The following is a 14,961-nucleotide window of genomic DNA, read 5'->3' on the forward strand; positions in this document are numbered from 1 at the left end:
TTTACAAGAGAGTAAATCAGAAAAAAGATTAAATACCTTATATCCCATATCTGCTCACAGATACTTCCGCTATTATATTCAAGTTATCTATACTCAATAAATATAACATATGCACTTTCTTTATAAAAGAACCCATTGACTTACATAGTTTAAAGTGATTTGTCTTCTAGTGTTTTCCATTTGCTAGAATTTTACATAAATTCCATACAGTTACTATCCTACCAAAAAAAAAAAAAAAAGACCTCCACTCTCTGCTATTTTACTGTTCAGATAATTTCTATTAGATTTTTACATGTATTTTTAAATATAGTACTTTGTCCATCCCACAAATTGTAAAACACATCTCTATAAAGTATCTAACTACCAGCTTTATTTCTTCCTCACAGCAGAGAGAAACTTTAAATAGAAATGGTCACATTTTCCATCGTGAAGAAAAATCCTTTGTTTCATCCCTTCTCCTGATGTGTAATTTAGAAGTAAAAATTAAAATATACTTTACTCAAACTATTAATATTAGAAGAAGAAATTCATGCTAATTTCATTGCTAGTGAAATATGTAGCTAGAAAGACACTATAATTTTAATTTAGCAGATAAAAAGGGAATGATGTAATATCAGCAGAGTGATTTTAAATTACATATTATTTTAATAAAACTGTTAAATAACTGTGTCCAATGAAATTTTATGGTCATTACTGGCTAAGAGAGGAACAGAAGATGAAAAAAAAAAAAAGAAAGGGGATAGAATGAGAGGGATCAAGTTGAGCAAAACCTCAAGACTGGGAAGGAAAAATAAAAGACACAGGAAAAGGAATACAGAGAAGAGGTCAAGAAGAAGATTAAGACTGTGGAATTTATATATTGGAATATCTGTCTACTGGAAAAGGTCATGAATATCCCCCCAGCCCACCCTCATATCTCCAAGACCTACCCTCTAAGTCCTCTAAGGTCCAATGTGAAACAATTTTCCCCAGAGCAAACCTAATTCATGCAATGCCCCTGGGATCACTACAGTAGAAGGAATGGCTTTAAATACTACTGTTCTAATTATCACTTGCTATGTTATAGTCATATGCGTGTGTATGTGTTTATCTGTGTGTATTTGCCATATATATGATTTTGCTTCTTGAAGCTTTTTCTGAGGATACCTGCATCAGACTGACAGTCATACATTATTTTTCCTGAAAAAAACTTAATTCACATGACAATCTTTCTTTACTGAGATAATCCAGGAACATAAACAAAAATAGTTTTTAAAGGTTCATCTTACTAAGAGAAGGGAAACTATTTATATGAAACCTTGTGATATTAACATCACATTAATTTGCATTCTCTACAATAATCCAATGCCATCATTCATACAATTTAATTGCAAAAACATGAAATACGCCATTCTTGATCAGTATTATCAATGCGTTATACTCTGACTGTTTAATGTGTTTAGAGCAGCAGCTTGTTAGATGTTGAAGTCACTAGGACTAACCTCAAATGACTCGGAGTCCAATTGGGGACATGAAGATGTCATGAGCAACAATCCAAGACAAGTCCTGCTCTGTGAAAATGCATGGTACAAACCATACTTAATGGATATTCATGAAAGCGAATAGTCACCCAAGAAGCCCTCACTAAAATAATGAAACTTAAAATATGTTTTTATAGAAGGATAAGACTTCAAAAAGCTCAGAGTCTGGAATATCGGGACAGGATATTCCAGGGCAAACAAAAGGGAGGGCGGGGGGAGGGGATGGGTTAAGGCACAGAATATATTCAGTAAAGAAAGAAATAGGCCAATTTGGAGAAATAAGTAGATGTCACCTTGTATGAGGTCTCTAAGGAGTTTGTATTTCAAACATCAGGAGATAGAAAACTTTGAAATTTTTGTGTGTATGTGTAGGGCGTGCTTGGATTCTTTTTCCTCCCTATGTACATTATCATAAAAAAATGAGCATCATTTCAATGCCATTTTGCCAATGTCGATATATCCTTGGCCTATAGAGAATGAAACTGAGGTCGCATCCCCCTGGCAGCCCACGTATTTTCATTTATCAAGTCTCCGATAATAATAATAATTTTTTTAAAAAGCCTACATAGTCCTGTCTCAGAAAACCCGCATTCTTCTCCCAGACTCTGTAAGCCGACTTCATGTCCATCATACACTTTCTGGCCCACACGTAGGTTTCCTCTGGCTCAGGCCAGACCAGGAGATGTCTGGAATGTGACAAGGTAGTGTGAGCCTGCCAGCTCTATTCTGTTAGCAAATTTATTTTCTTCTCCTAGACGGATGATAAAAATGTCACGGTGTGATGCTTTAGCAGGCCCAGGAGCTCCCACCTACAGCTGTGGGGCTTGAGTGGGACCCGAAGCCAAGAATGCCATAAGGAGCCCAGACAACCCCTCTACCATCACTACTCCTCCTGCATTGCTCATTCTCCTGCTAAATGATGCAATGGGACCCCCTCAGGGATTCTGAGTCTGATCATGTTTTTCTTGCTATTTTTTTACTTCCATCTTCCCTTCACTAAAGCAGCCCAAACTGCTGAATTTTTCATGAAACAGATAATATCGTTGTACACAAGATAATGGCATTCAAATACATCCATCTGCTTGTTAGCTCTGACTACATTGATTGCAATTTTACTGAAAGAATATTTACCAAAAAATGTTTTTTTCTGCTTTTGTGGTATTAAAAATGCACATTTTCATAAGGGAACTATAGAGGGACCCGTATACATACATAAGCTAAGAGGGGAAAATGAACTGAGAAATTAAGCAGCAGTCCCTGGGGCTCATCCAAGAACAACAGTTTACTTTTTCTCAAAGATGAATTTGAAATCCAGATGAGTTTTATGACTCAATGATTTTGTTTTTCCATCAGCTGAAGAACGGATGGCGGAAAACTGATTTTCACTGGTATGATAGGCAGGGCATGGGCGGTTCCTCCAAAGGCTGGAAAAGAGAGTCCTGCCGCTCACCCTAGCTGGGATGGCAGTGGCTGGATGGAGAAGGACGGGAGGATGAGACTCCTTCCTCCAGCTTCTTCCAATCGCCACAGAATGATAGAAAAGATGAAGAGGAGATCAGAGTAGAAGAGAGAAAAGGAGAAGGCAAAGAACATCTGTCCTTCCAATCTGCCCTTCATGGCCTAGAATTTCATCTCTGATCCTAAAATGGATAATCATCAACTAGATCCAGAGAAGGAGAGTTCACTAAATTTTTTCACATTTCATCTCAAAGGCAGAATTTCTTTCTGTCTTATGAAATGTTACTCAATAACTCCTAAACTCCCTCTACTTCTGTCCTCTTATTCATAAATGGTACACTTAGGTATTTACTTGGCTATTTTAATTGCCATTCTCCATCTTCAGAAGTCAAATGGAAAATTGATTCTGTGTGTTGGTATATTATGTCATAAGATGTTGTTCTATCTGCACTTTTTCTTTGTCCTATTCAACCACAGTCATATCGTATAAACTGGTTTGGATTCTTATTTGAATAATTGCTAAGACATTTTCTAACTGGCATGAGATTTTTAATTGAATGTTCAATTAATTCAATTACCCCTAGCTTCCCTAAATTCTAGACAATTATCCCTAGCATCCTTAAATTCTATACAAAGATTTTTTTTAATCCAGTATGTAAATGAAACAGCAAGTTTATTTCAGTCCATATTGTCCAGTCTTCTAAACCAAAAGGAATGACACTTCACCCAAACATTTTCCAAGCAAAAAGATCTGTCATTCTTTAATACTTACAAGATTTGTAGATAGAAACTTCCTTTAAACTTCCAAAAAATATTTTAAAGACTCAGTCAGAAATTCTTCCACAAAGAAGTAATTTCAGTGAAAAACTTAAGAAGTGTTGCCATAATAAACACACAACACACACACATACACATACACACTCGTCTTTTGAATGATATCCACATTGGACAAGGGTGGGCAGATATGGCAATGAGTCTTATGAGTCTGTTTTATGCAGTGTTATTTTCATGTACCAAGGGATAAATCCAGCTTTTTGGAAGCCTGGGATGATTTCTTCTATGTGCCCCCTACCATATCTAGAAACTTGTGGGAACCTAACAAAACAATTAAAAATGAAGTAAAACGAAGTCTTCTTTCTCTTTCTGGTATGTGTTTCAGGTCGCTGTTGAATCAGAATCTTCTGTGATCCTAAATTACTGTTCTTCTTAAAGCATGTTTTATCATTTGTGAGGCAGTGAAGTAAACAAATTATGCCAGTCCTTGGTGTTCTTGAAAATGATAAACGGTTCTGTGTGTTCTTCTGTATTTTCAAAACAAGTTGCAATTCTATTTAGAAATTACTCATTGGTCTGAGGGGTCTCTTTTTTTTTTTTTTTTTTAAGCTGAATATAATAGAAAGCATTTGGTGCAGGGATAGGCAGCCCCCTGCCACGGGGAGTACATAGTTCTCACTACATTCATAGACACGCTGAAGACCAACGAAGAGGAGAGAAGTCCCTGTGATAGTGTTTCGACGCTTCCCATTGAATAGGTTTGTCTCTTGATGCTGGATCTAGTTCAGATAACTACCACCTTGCCATGCCAAGGCTTTAGCCGTCATATGTCTTTGCATGGTAAGCTATACTTATTTCTAACAACTAACTAAGCCGTCACAATCTCTCCACCAGAGAACAAAGACACTGCAGTAGCAATAAAATGATCCTACTTATTTTAAATACCAATGAGAAGTAAGGTAGTAACAGCTGCATGGGTACACCTTATTCAAACACTCTTCCAAAGGTTAAATCACTATAAACCAAATAACCAGGAGGGAAGATAGGTAGGATGACTGTCCATCTTTATCCCATCACAAAGAATGAAAGAAAAGGCCGCCTCTTTCGTATTTTCTCCATAAACGCTGAAGTATGTTGTAGAAAATCAAGAAATATTACCAACAACAAAAAGTCACCCGTTAAGATACTGGCTCCCGTTTGTACACTATCGTATATAAAACATCCTCTAGTCTTTTCACTTTCACCAGTATAATAAGAATTGTATATTTTAATCTGGATTGGGGATATAAAGACCTGTCATCTCCCACAACTGTTCATGTAGTTCTTTCCTACTTGGGCAGGGTAACCCATTCACGGCATCCTCTAGCTGCTCCTCTCGGGACAAACACCTAGGTCAGTCCTCATCCTGTTTCTATCCATGTAAATCTGTCTCAACTCAGTGACTTTTATGTAAGTGCAAAAACACTAGGCCCAGGTCCTTTTAGTCAAACACACCTGTTAGGAATATGGAGAGGAAGAATATACAGTTCCTACTCTCAGGGAGCTTGTAACTTAAAATAATAAGCAAGAACAAACATCCATATCATACAAAGGAAACAGGCACTACAATACAATGTGTGACTAGGTACCAGTGTTAGAGAGCTCAGAGGAAGAAGTGAATTTGGGCAGGAACAGTTAGGGAAAGCTGTACTCGGTAAGTATAGCCAGGAACAATCTGAATTAATGGAAAGGTAAGAAAGGAAAAAAGAAAGAAAGAGACCTTGGAAGCGACACAGACCAACTTCCTTTTGTTAACAGATGAGGATACCAAAAGTCAGAGCAGTGACATGACTTTCTAAGTTGACAGAGAGAGAAGTGATAGAAATGCAAAGAGAATTCAAGTTCCCACTACCAAGGTAGCATTTTTTTTCTCTACCTGATGAGACTACATTTTCTCCAATTCCCATAAACCTACCTCATTCAAGAAAAGCAGACAATGGGATCATGAGATCAATAAACTACAGCCTTTGAGAGGAGTTGGCAAACTTTTTCTATGAAGGGTCAAGTAGTAATACTTCAGGCTTTGTGGGCCATGTGGTCTCTGCCTTGTAGTGTGAACAAAGCCACAGATAATATGTGTACAGATAAACATGTAAGTCCCAATAAAACCTTATTTGCAAAAAAAGGAGGCAAACTGGGTTTGGTCCATGGGCCGTAGTTGTGCAGCCCCTGTTCTATGAGTATATGAAATAAAAAAGTAAAAAATAAGACATATATTCAAGTTAAATTAAATCCAATCACAGTTGGAAAATATGCATTTGAACCCAGGTCTGTCAGCACATGGCTCTTAACCATTCTTCTTTTTTTAATCTTAAAAACCAGGGCAATGTCTACCTGATCGCTCAAGAGTTTTCTGTTCACAATAGCTTTCAGAATTAGAGATGAGTTAATTACCATTCTGCCACAAAATGGAGACAATTTTTGGCTCATAAGCCAGATTATTCAGTAGGTAATACCTGGGTAAGCATTAAATTGGTAAACCAGGAATTAAGCTGGTAAAATAAAAGTTTGCAGAGGAGTTAAATCTGAACCTAATTTGTGTGCCTTACATAATACTTGTACTATTTGCTTGTCTTTCATAACCCCTCCAATTCAGATTAATTTTAACTATTATTTTGGCCCTACAGACTCCTGAAACTTACGACACACATTTCCATGGAGTCAGAAACACACTCAGAAGCTTTCATTTCCTTAAGAGAATGTACTGTTCTGCCTTCAATAGTCAGAAAGTTTGCTAGAAGCATCATATATTAATGACACTTTGCTGAATTTCAGAACTAGATTTCCACTATATAAAACTTAAGAGTGTTACAAAGAAAAAGGAGCAATATAATACCCTCCTGCAGATCTTAACTGTAAATTCTACCTCCAAACCTTTCTGATAAGTCAAGATTCTTCTCTACTTGGGCACCACCAGTCCCAGAAAGAGGTGCTTAGGAAGCCGAACCGATTCAAGCTTCCTGCTGCATGGCTCGGAGTTCTTACTTTGAAATTTAAAGCAAGAGAGATTATTTGAAGGTAATTCAGCTTAAATAAACCTGTGGTCAAATTTATTATACAGTTAAAGTTCTGCAATTAATCACAAATATATCTTCTATCACAAAAAAGTAAATTACACGAATTTGAGTTTCATTATCCTACAATCCTTTCCTCTGAAAGATTTGCAAATATTTTGATAGACTAGGAGAGCTTCAGTGAATGGAAAAATCCATTGTGCCCAGCTAGTGCTGCTCCATTATCATTTCCTTGGCGTCCTCATTTTCTTCCTTAGTTCTAAAGGTTGAACTGGTTGGAATCACTTCAAATAGAGGCTTATCAAGATTGTTGTTCAAGTGGCTAAGGATAAGAGCTCCAAGGCCAGAACTTGGATGAGTGAATTCCAAGTAGCTAGAGAGCAAATTCTCTCTAAGTGCTTAGATAGCCCTGAGAGTAAAATCCATAGAAACTAAGGAAACTAGGAAACTCAGAACTGCGAAGAGACAAAACCCAGGATGGAACAAAGCAAGGGCACATGTCTCCAACTGTTTGAAATGGCTCCTGGGGTAAGAGTGTATCAAACACTTGTGAAGACCATGTTCTATACACTAGACAGAAGGTCTCTTCAAAAGAAATTAAATAATCTTCTAAGGTCCTCTGCAATCTATGCCTTTTGGGAAATCAAATGGGAATGCATGTTTTTTTGCCACATACTATTGGGATGGAAAGCAGTCAGGCTACAGACATTTCATTATACTTAATACTATTTTTAAAAAACTAACATCAAGAGCAAAAAAAAAAAAAAAGAATTTTGGTGCTGGATATGTCTAAAATGTTCTAAAAAATTATAAATCAGGATATTGAAATTATGCTATGTATACTATGTACTGGAATTATATAAATCATAATAAATTACAGAAACAATATATGAATCTGGTACAGAATGTGTGCATGTGTTTGTTTTTGTTTTGTTTTTCAAAGGCAAAGCTGGGTACCACTGTCAGTGCCCAGCTCTCTAGTAAAAAAAAATTCTACACTTTTCAAGAGGGCGGTGAAACAGAGTGTGCACTCATCTGGAAAATCCTCAGGCCTACATAGAGGAATCCCTATTGCTATTCAAAGCCTTATGATAATCTAATCTAGAGAGATATTTTTCTTAATGAATGAAAATGGCTTCAAATGACTATAAACCTATGTTAAATTAGCACCCTGTTAACTTAATACAAATAGCATCTTAAGCCAACTGAAATTAAATGATCACTGAGAAAGATTATTGTGAGACTTATCAGTCTTTACCTAACTAAAAAGAATTTTTATTTCAAGTGATATATAAATATCATTTCACTTATCTGATGATCAAACTTCAAACAATCTGACCTACCTAGAACACTACTTCAGATATAGAAAATAGGTTTTTTCTTAACTCCCTGAATGGCAAATTGCCATCAGAAAAAGAGGAAAATCCTTACACTCATGCTCTGTGGAGGTAACCTGAAGCACCCCACATAGATGGGTGGAAAATATAGCAGGAGGGTAAAAGGGAGAGCAGTGAGGTTCAGCAGGTGTCATCAGAAGGATGAGAACAATGCAAAGCAAGCAGGACGATACAAGAAAAGGGCTTTGAAATTATTTGTGCAGAAATAAAACATCCTTTGGTTTCAACCAAAAGTATTTAAGCGTAAGCCTAAGACAATGTGTTTTAGAAAATAAGACAGTGGTTCTCAAATTCAGCATGGATCAGAATCACCTGAAGCATTTGTTAAAACACAGACTGCTGGGCCCATCCCAGGCTTCTGACTTCGTGGTTCAGGGATGAGGTCCAGGAATTTGCATTTCTAACAGGTTCTCATGTCGTACTGATGCTGCTTTTCTGAGAACTGCCCTTTGAGAACCACTGATCTAGGATACAATAATTCCTTCTTTAATGAGAAATCAGAAAAACAGAGAGGTCAACAAAGGGACTCACTCAAAATCAGACAGTGTAAGCCAAAGTTTGGTCCCTACATGGACTGACTTATGGAGCCTCATCCTAAAGCACTTACTTGTCAGTTATTATGCTCGCTGTTATTTCAAACCCGAGTTTTTACAATAATAACTAAATTCTTCTGGAGTCTGTGTTTCTAAGCATGTAGGACATTCCTAAAATCATACATTCACTCGTGCCTTATAATCATTGGCATTATCATCTAACTCAATCTAAAATGTGGCAGCAACCTGTAACTGTGTGCCTTGTTTTATGAACTCGTTGATATGATTCCTTAAAAGCTATGTATAAGTTGGGCTTTTTGTTTGTGGGTGGGTTTTTGTTTTTGTTTTTGTTTTTGTTTATTTGTTTATAGGTCTGCGTTTAGGTGACGACATCGAAGCACATTTAAAATGTACAAAGGAATTTAAGTTTAAAGGAATCTTACAGAAAAGCATTTTCTAATGTGAATGATTGTTACACACAAATTTCACTCTGATAAGTTAGATCTTCACGCACCAGTTTGGCAAAAAGCAAACTTGTCAACACACTGCTCCAAAGATTCCAGATTTGGAAAATTACTTTCACCTTTCTATTTCTCTCTTGAGGTAATTCTCCTGCTTCAAGTTAGCCTCATAAGTAAAATCTTCACATGTGTTACTTTTAATTTCTTTTCATCCTTGAGAAAATGAAAGTATCAAGAGATTCTTCCTTCAGAGCGAAGGGCTTGTTTGAAACTCCAATGCTCCAAGCAATGCCCTAAGTAGGTCAAATTTCCAAGCTGTAATTTCGGGAAATTTGCCTGATTCCCTGAGACAATAAAAGAGGATACTTTACTGCAAGGGTGTTTCAACTGTGGAATCTCAACCTTCAAAGTCTTTGCGGTCTAGCCCAACGCAACCCCCACCATCCATGACATACAAACATTAGCTTGAGCACTGACACTCATTCCGAAAGTCCAAACTATATTTGGGGAGCCTGGCTGACCCAGTCGGTAGAGCATGTGACTCTTGATCTCGGGGTTGTGAGTTCAAGCCCCACATTGGGTGTAGAGATTACTTAAAAATAAAACCCTAAAAACAAAAATTCCCAACTATACTCCTATATTTCTCCATTCTGAATGTCTTCTGTCCTCCAACTTTTGCTCTATTCATCCATCTTCAAGTCCAACTCTACAAGGTCTCCCCCGAACACTTCATGCCCCAATGCTCTCTCTTTTCTCTATCCCTCCTAAATTTACTTTCTAGATGGCTCAGCAAGGAACATTCTTTCTTGTGAAGGACTTTAACTATTTCATAGTCTGCTTCTTATCCTTAACTATAGAATCAGTTCTTCAATGCTGAGAAGTACATCTTATCTGGAACAATGATAGTTACTCAGCACATAATTCTTTAATATTCTATTTACAAGTTATTGTAAATACATAGGATAGTCCTCATACTCCAGTCCAATTAACCCACAAATGAGCTCCCTGAAGTGGTTCATCTCAGGAACTTTTAGATTTCCTTGAGATAGATTGCTTCCCCAGCAAGAAATAGATGGGTTATCTCTTTGCCATGGCAAAAGGAGAACAAAGTACCAACAGGGAGTAGCTCTGCTCTTGGCGACAGTCTTGCCTTCTCTGTGAGATCAATTTCCATCCAAGTCTCCACTGAAAATATTTTTTGCTCCAAATAATTGAAAGTTTCTATGGTGATACAACAAAGGGCTCCACTATTATACAGTGGACATTACATCTCTTCATACACAGAGCAGTGTTAAGTACGATGTTTACTCTGACAAAACATCCCAACAGAGAAAAGCAATTCCCAAACACAGCATTACCTAGCACAATGGGTAAGAGTCTGGGCTTTAGAATCAGAGATGTGATTTGAGGGGTTTCTGCCTTTTATTGGTGGTTTGACTTTGGACTAGTTACAATCAATCCATCCTCGGATGCCAAATGTGAAAAAGGGATCAGAATGACCCCTGCACAGGCTGCTTTAAAGTATCAATTTAGTTGCTGTCCCTAAAGAACTCAGCAACATCTCACAAAAATAAGCATTTAATAAGTAGTGGGTGTAAGTGTTATTAATGAGATTTTAGTCAGCCAAACTATGGCTCAAAAATACTGACCACTGAGGCACCAAGAAAGCATGAAAGACAAGGAGCTAAATATAGGCATTGGCCTTGACACATTTGGCTGTTAATCACAAGCCAGTAAGTTGCCCCGTCCTAGAGGCAACCAGAACTCCTGTTGGTTTTTGAAAGACAAAATAGCCCTATGAGGGATATGGAGAGATTCTCCCACAGAGCGGACTGCTGAGCAAATATGGCATCAATGAATGACTTAAAGTATATCTCCTACAGGACTCATAACAACAGCTTTCATTTTCTTCTATTTTTCCTCTTAATTCTTTTCCTCGCCTGATTTGCTCTTTCCCCTTCTATCACTAGCCTAATCAATGCAGCAGGTCAGGTTGAAAGAATGGACAGCCTCAGAGCCACATACATTTAAACCACTTTAATGCAAATATTGATCGCAGGAGCATAGACACAGGGTGGGCTGCATTTTTTTTTTTAATGGATGTGCTTTTTTTCTGGTGCTGTGCTACCCATGATAAAACAGATCACCAGAGATCAGCATTCCACCATCTTTCTATGCACAGAAATGCGTAAGTAAATCCAAAAGCTGGTCCACATTCAATGCGAAGCTTGTGAGCCTCCGAAGCAGGGTGTTTCGATAGTCTGCTGGACTATGTTTTCTTAACCATTTACACTTTCCTTCTCATACTTCCTAGACGAGCTATTTTGGTATACGAAGAAGTAGATTATCAGAATGGGTGTGGTCACGAGAATAGTTGTGCAACAATGTCCACTATGGTAAAATGCTTAATTCCTGTGTACACAAGATTATCAAAACATTGTATTAGATAGCCACTGTCCAAGGCATATTTAGCAACAGAGTCCAAGTCTGAGTTGAAATCCAAACCGAGAGATCAAGGGCAGGAAAGAATTCTAAGGGCCACTTTGAAATTTGATACTAAAAAGATCTGATATTCTATCTGTAGGCATTTTTAGGTTGGACTGGAGGAAAAAAAAAAAAAAGGAATGAAAGAAAGAAAAAGAAAACCTGCTTGTACAAAGAAAGCCTGCTTGGCCTATTGCCAAGAGAGGAGGCGTCACAAACTGGGTAGTTTGAAAGCAATACAAACCAAGCTAAAACCAAAGAAAGGAGGGGGGGAACAACTCAACTTAAAAGCCCCAAAGGAACACCAGTTGCTTCAAAGCAATACTAGTTGCTTTCAGATGTTTTTTAATTCTATTTTTCGATGGGTCTGTAGTTGCTGCTGTTGTGGCCTGTTCTAACTCCAAAGGAAAATAAAAAACAGCAACCTTCCGCCACATTTAGGGAGCTGGCTGGGGGGACGGAAACATAAGACCATTGCCACCTTTACCACCCCTTGAAGACGCTTTTTTGCTTCTTCTCCAGAGCTCAGCCGGCCACCACATCTTTATGCAAAGGGATAAATGTCACCATAAAGAGGAGCAAGCAAGACGTGTACACCAGGTGGACAGAATGTTCGCTGTGGGCTTATCAGCCTAAAAGCTGCAGATAACCGGAGGTGAAGGGGAAACCAAGTGGTATGCAAAGTGGGAGGGAAGCAAGGCGGAATGAAGCCTTTGACCTTGGAAGAGCTGAGTACTAGAGGAGCAAGGGGAGGGCAAGGGAGAATGGAATGAGGAATTCCTTGCTGTAATATATTCGGGTAAAAATGGGGTTGTCATCTTGAGCTACAAGTTAGAAAGTTATTACTTTTAATATGCCACTACCTTAGGCCTATACTGTTATGTAAAAGAAAAATAACCTTGTGTGACAGTTTAACATTGATCGATGTGCCTGCCAAATGCAAAGAGATAAATAAGCAGGTGATGAATAAACAGCACTTCAAGTAAAGACATTACGCTGCATGCATAAAACGGCGCCAGGCACCTAGGAGCTGTGGGTGGCCAAAGGTTGGCCATTTCATGCCCACTCAGTAAAGCAGACTTAATCGCTTCCAATATTTTCTGTTAAAAAGCAAGCTTAATGAGCCAATTTCACAAGCCCAGAGAAACTGATTATTATCTCTGAGTTCCAACAGAGTTGGTTGTTTTCCAAGAGCCAGTTTTTTTTTTCTTTGACTGGATAAAAACCTTTTCTAAAAAGAGAGAGAGAGAGAGAGAGAAAATGAGAGAGAGCGCGCGAGCGAGGGAGAGCGAGGGAGGAAGAGAGAGCGACGGCAGCGAGAGGGCAGGGAACGCGGGCTCGCGGGGGGCGAGGCGGCCACTAGATGGCAGTGTTACCCCGCAGTCAGCGCCCCGGCCGCGGCTCGCGACTGGACAGGGCGATTGGCTCAAAGATGGGACGGTAAATAAAGCTGAAAGCAGCTTCCTGAAGAGTTCATACCCTACCCTCCGCCCTCCTCGGACCCTTTGTCCACAATTATTCCGTCCTCCAGCCTGTACAAGGCGAAGAGACAAAAGGGGCAGTCCCCGAATGGCCTCCTTCCTGCTAACAGCCCAGGGCTCTGATTATTCTTCTGTGTAGCCGTGTTTCCCAAAGTACAGGCGTCCTTTCTACCCGGTTAGACCGAGTTCTTCCCGGTGTTTTTTACCCGTAGGGGTTTGCAATCTCCTATCCCTCTCAGGGCTAAGCGCGCGGCCACTCTAGGGGCCGAAAACCCCAGGAGCAGGTAGCAATGTAGCTTTTCACCATTTACATTTTTTCCTGCCTCTTTCTCTTTTTTTGCACTTCTAGTAAAAAATGCTAAAGAAAGGAATTTACCCTCAAAAGGTATAAACTTCTTAGTAAAAAGATTCCGGGTAGGGAAGGAGAAAGAGCATCCCCCTTAGGAAGCCGGTTGTCCTTCAAAGAGTGTGGGTATGTGTCTTCCTTCAGCAGTAGAGAACACAGTGAAAACCACAGAAACAAGGGATTATTTTCACCAACTGCAGGTATTCAGTCGCCACTAGCAAAGACCCAGCAACTAGACCTCAGCATATAATTAACTCAGATATTAAAAACAAAACAAAAAATTTAAATGAACTGCTGTTAGGTTCTAAATTGAGATGCACGTTAATTATTTATGAATATTCATAGAAAACTTGAATAATTTCCAAACTCGGCCTTTAGTTTCTCATCAGTTAACCAAATAATTGATGTATGGGGTGTGGTTTTTTTCCGTAGGATACATTTTTCTAGATGTGCAAAAAAGCTATCAAAATTCATTAAGATTTTTGAGATTCATTTTGTCTTCTGATGAATCAAAAGGGAAGGGACTTGGTTCTAGAGAAAACAGAATTTTCATCTCTCATTTTTCGCTTCTAGTCACCTTAGAAGGGAAGAATGAAATGACACTCAGCAAACATTGGTCCATCACGGGAAAGAATATTGGGATATCTGAGGAAATTTCAGAAGCAGATAAAAATGTGACTTTCAGTATGTGGATGGTGGAGTGGAGAGGGAGGAGGGGCATGAAGCATTTGGGGGTGGAAAATGGGCATGAATGAAATTAGTAATGAATGAATGAATGAATTGAAACTAGTAAGACTAAAAAGGTACCCAACACCCAAGAACTTATTGTAGGTAATCGTGGCCACTATCCTCATTTAATTACTCTGAACAAACAGCCCCTAGATGTCCCCGAGTTTCACTTCAACACTCTAGCCCCGGCCTCCTCTCCCTCACCAAGGGTCCCTGACCGCTCCCCAGATTTCAACCTCTTCCATCCCATGGCCATGGAGCCAGCTCTCCGTTGCTGAAGAAGCTAGCTCACCAATCGGAAGAGCTCATCTCTGCTGGAAGATTAACCAACAGCTACACGGGATTTTCCATTGACTGCAGGACTTTGTGCCTAAGGTACAACCAGCTCTTCATCAGGGCTGCTCACAAGAAAAGCCGAAATCATGGACACCCCTGATGCCTCGGTTATGCCTTCCCTTACAAACAAAATGCAGCAAAGCAAACTACGAGAATCAAAAGGAACGTGTGATAACCCACATCAGAAATCTGTCATCTTAAGCAACCGACAAAATCCCCTCCCATGCTATGCCAAGCACTGTGCTGGGTGCTGGACACAGACAGCCAAGGTTCCCGTATTGCTTTCAAGGAGCTCACTGGCTGGTGGTTGCAACACTGTGAGAGAACAGAGAAACTCCTGGTGCCCGGAGGTGCCCCTCCCACTACCACCACCCCAGACCTGGCGGGTC

The sequence above is a fragment of the Leptonychotes weddellii genome, chromosome 10 (assembly GCF_054177405.1).
Source record: "Leptonychotes weddellii isolate Sample4059 chromosome 10, ASM5417740v2, whole genome shotgun sequence".
In the NCBI taxonomy this organism is placed as follows: Eukaryota; Metazoa; Chordata; class Mammalia; order Carnivora; family Phocidae; genus Leptonychotes; species Leptonychotes weddellii.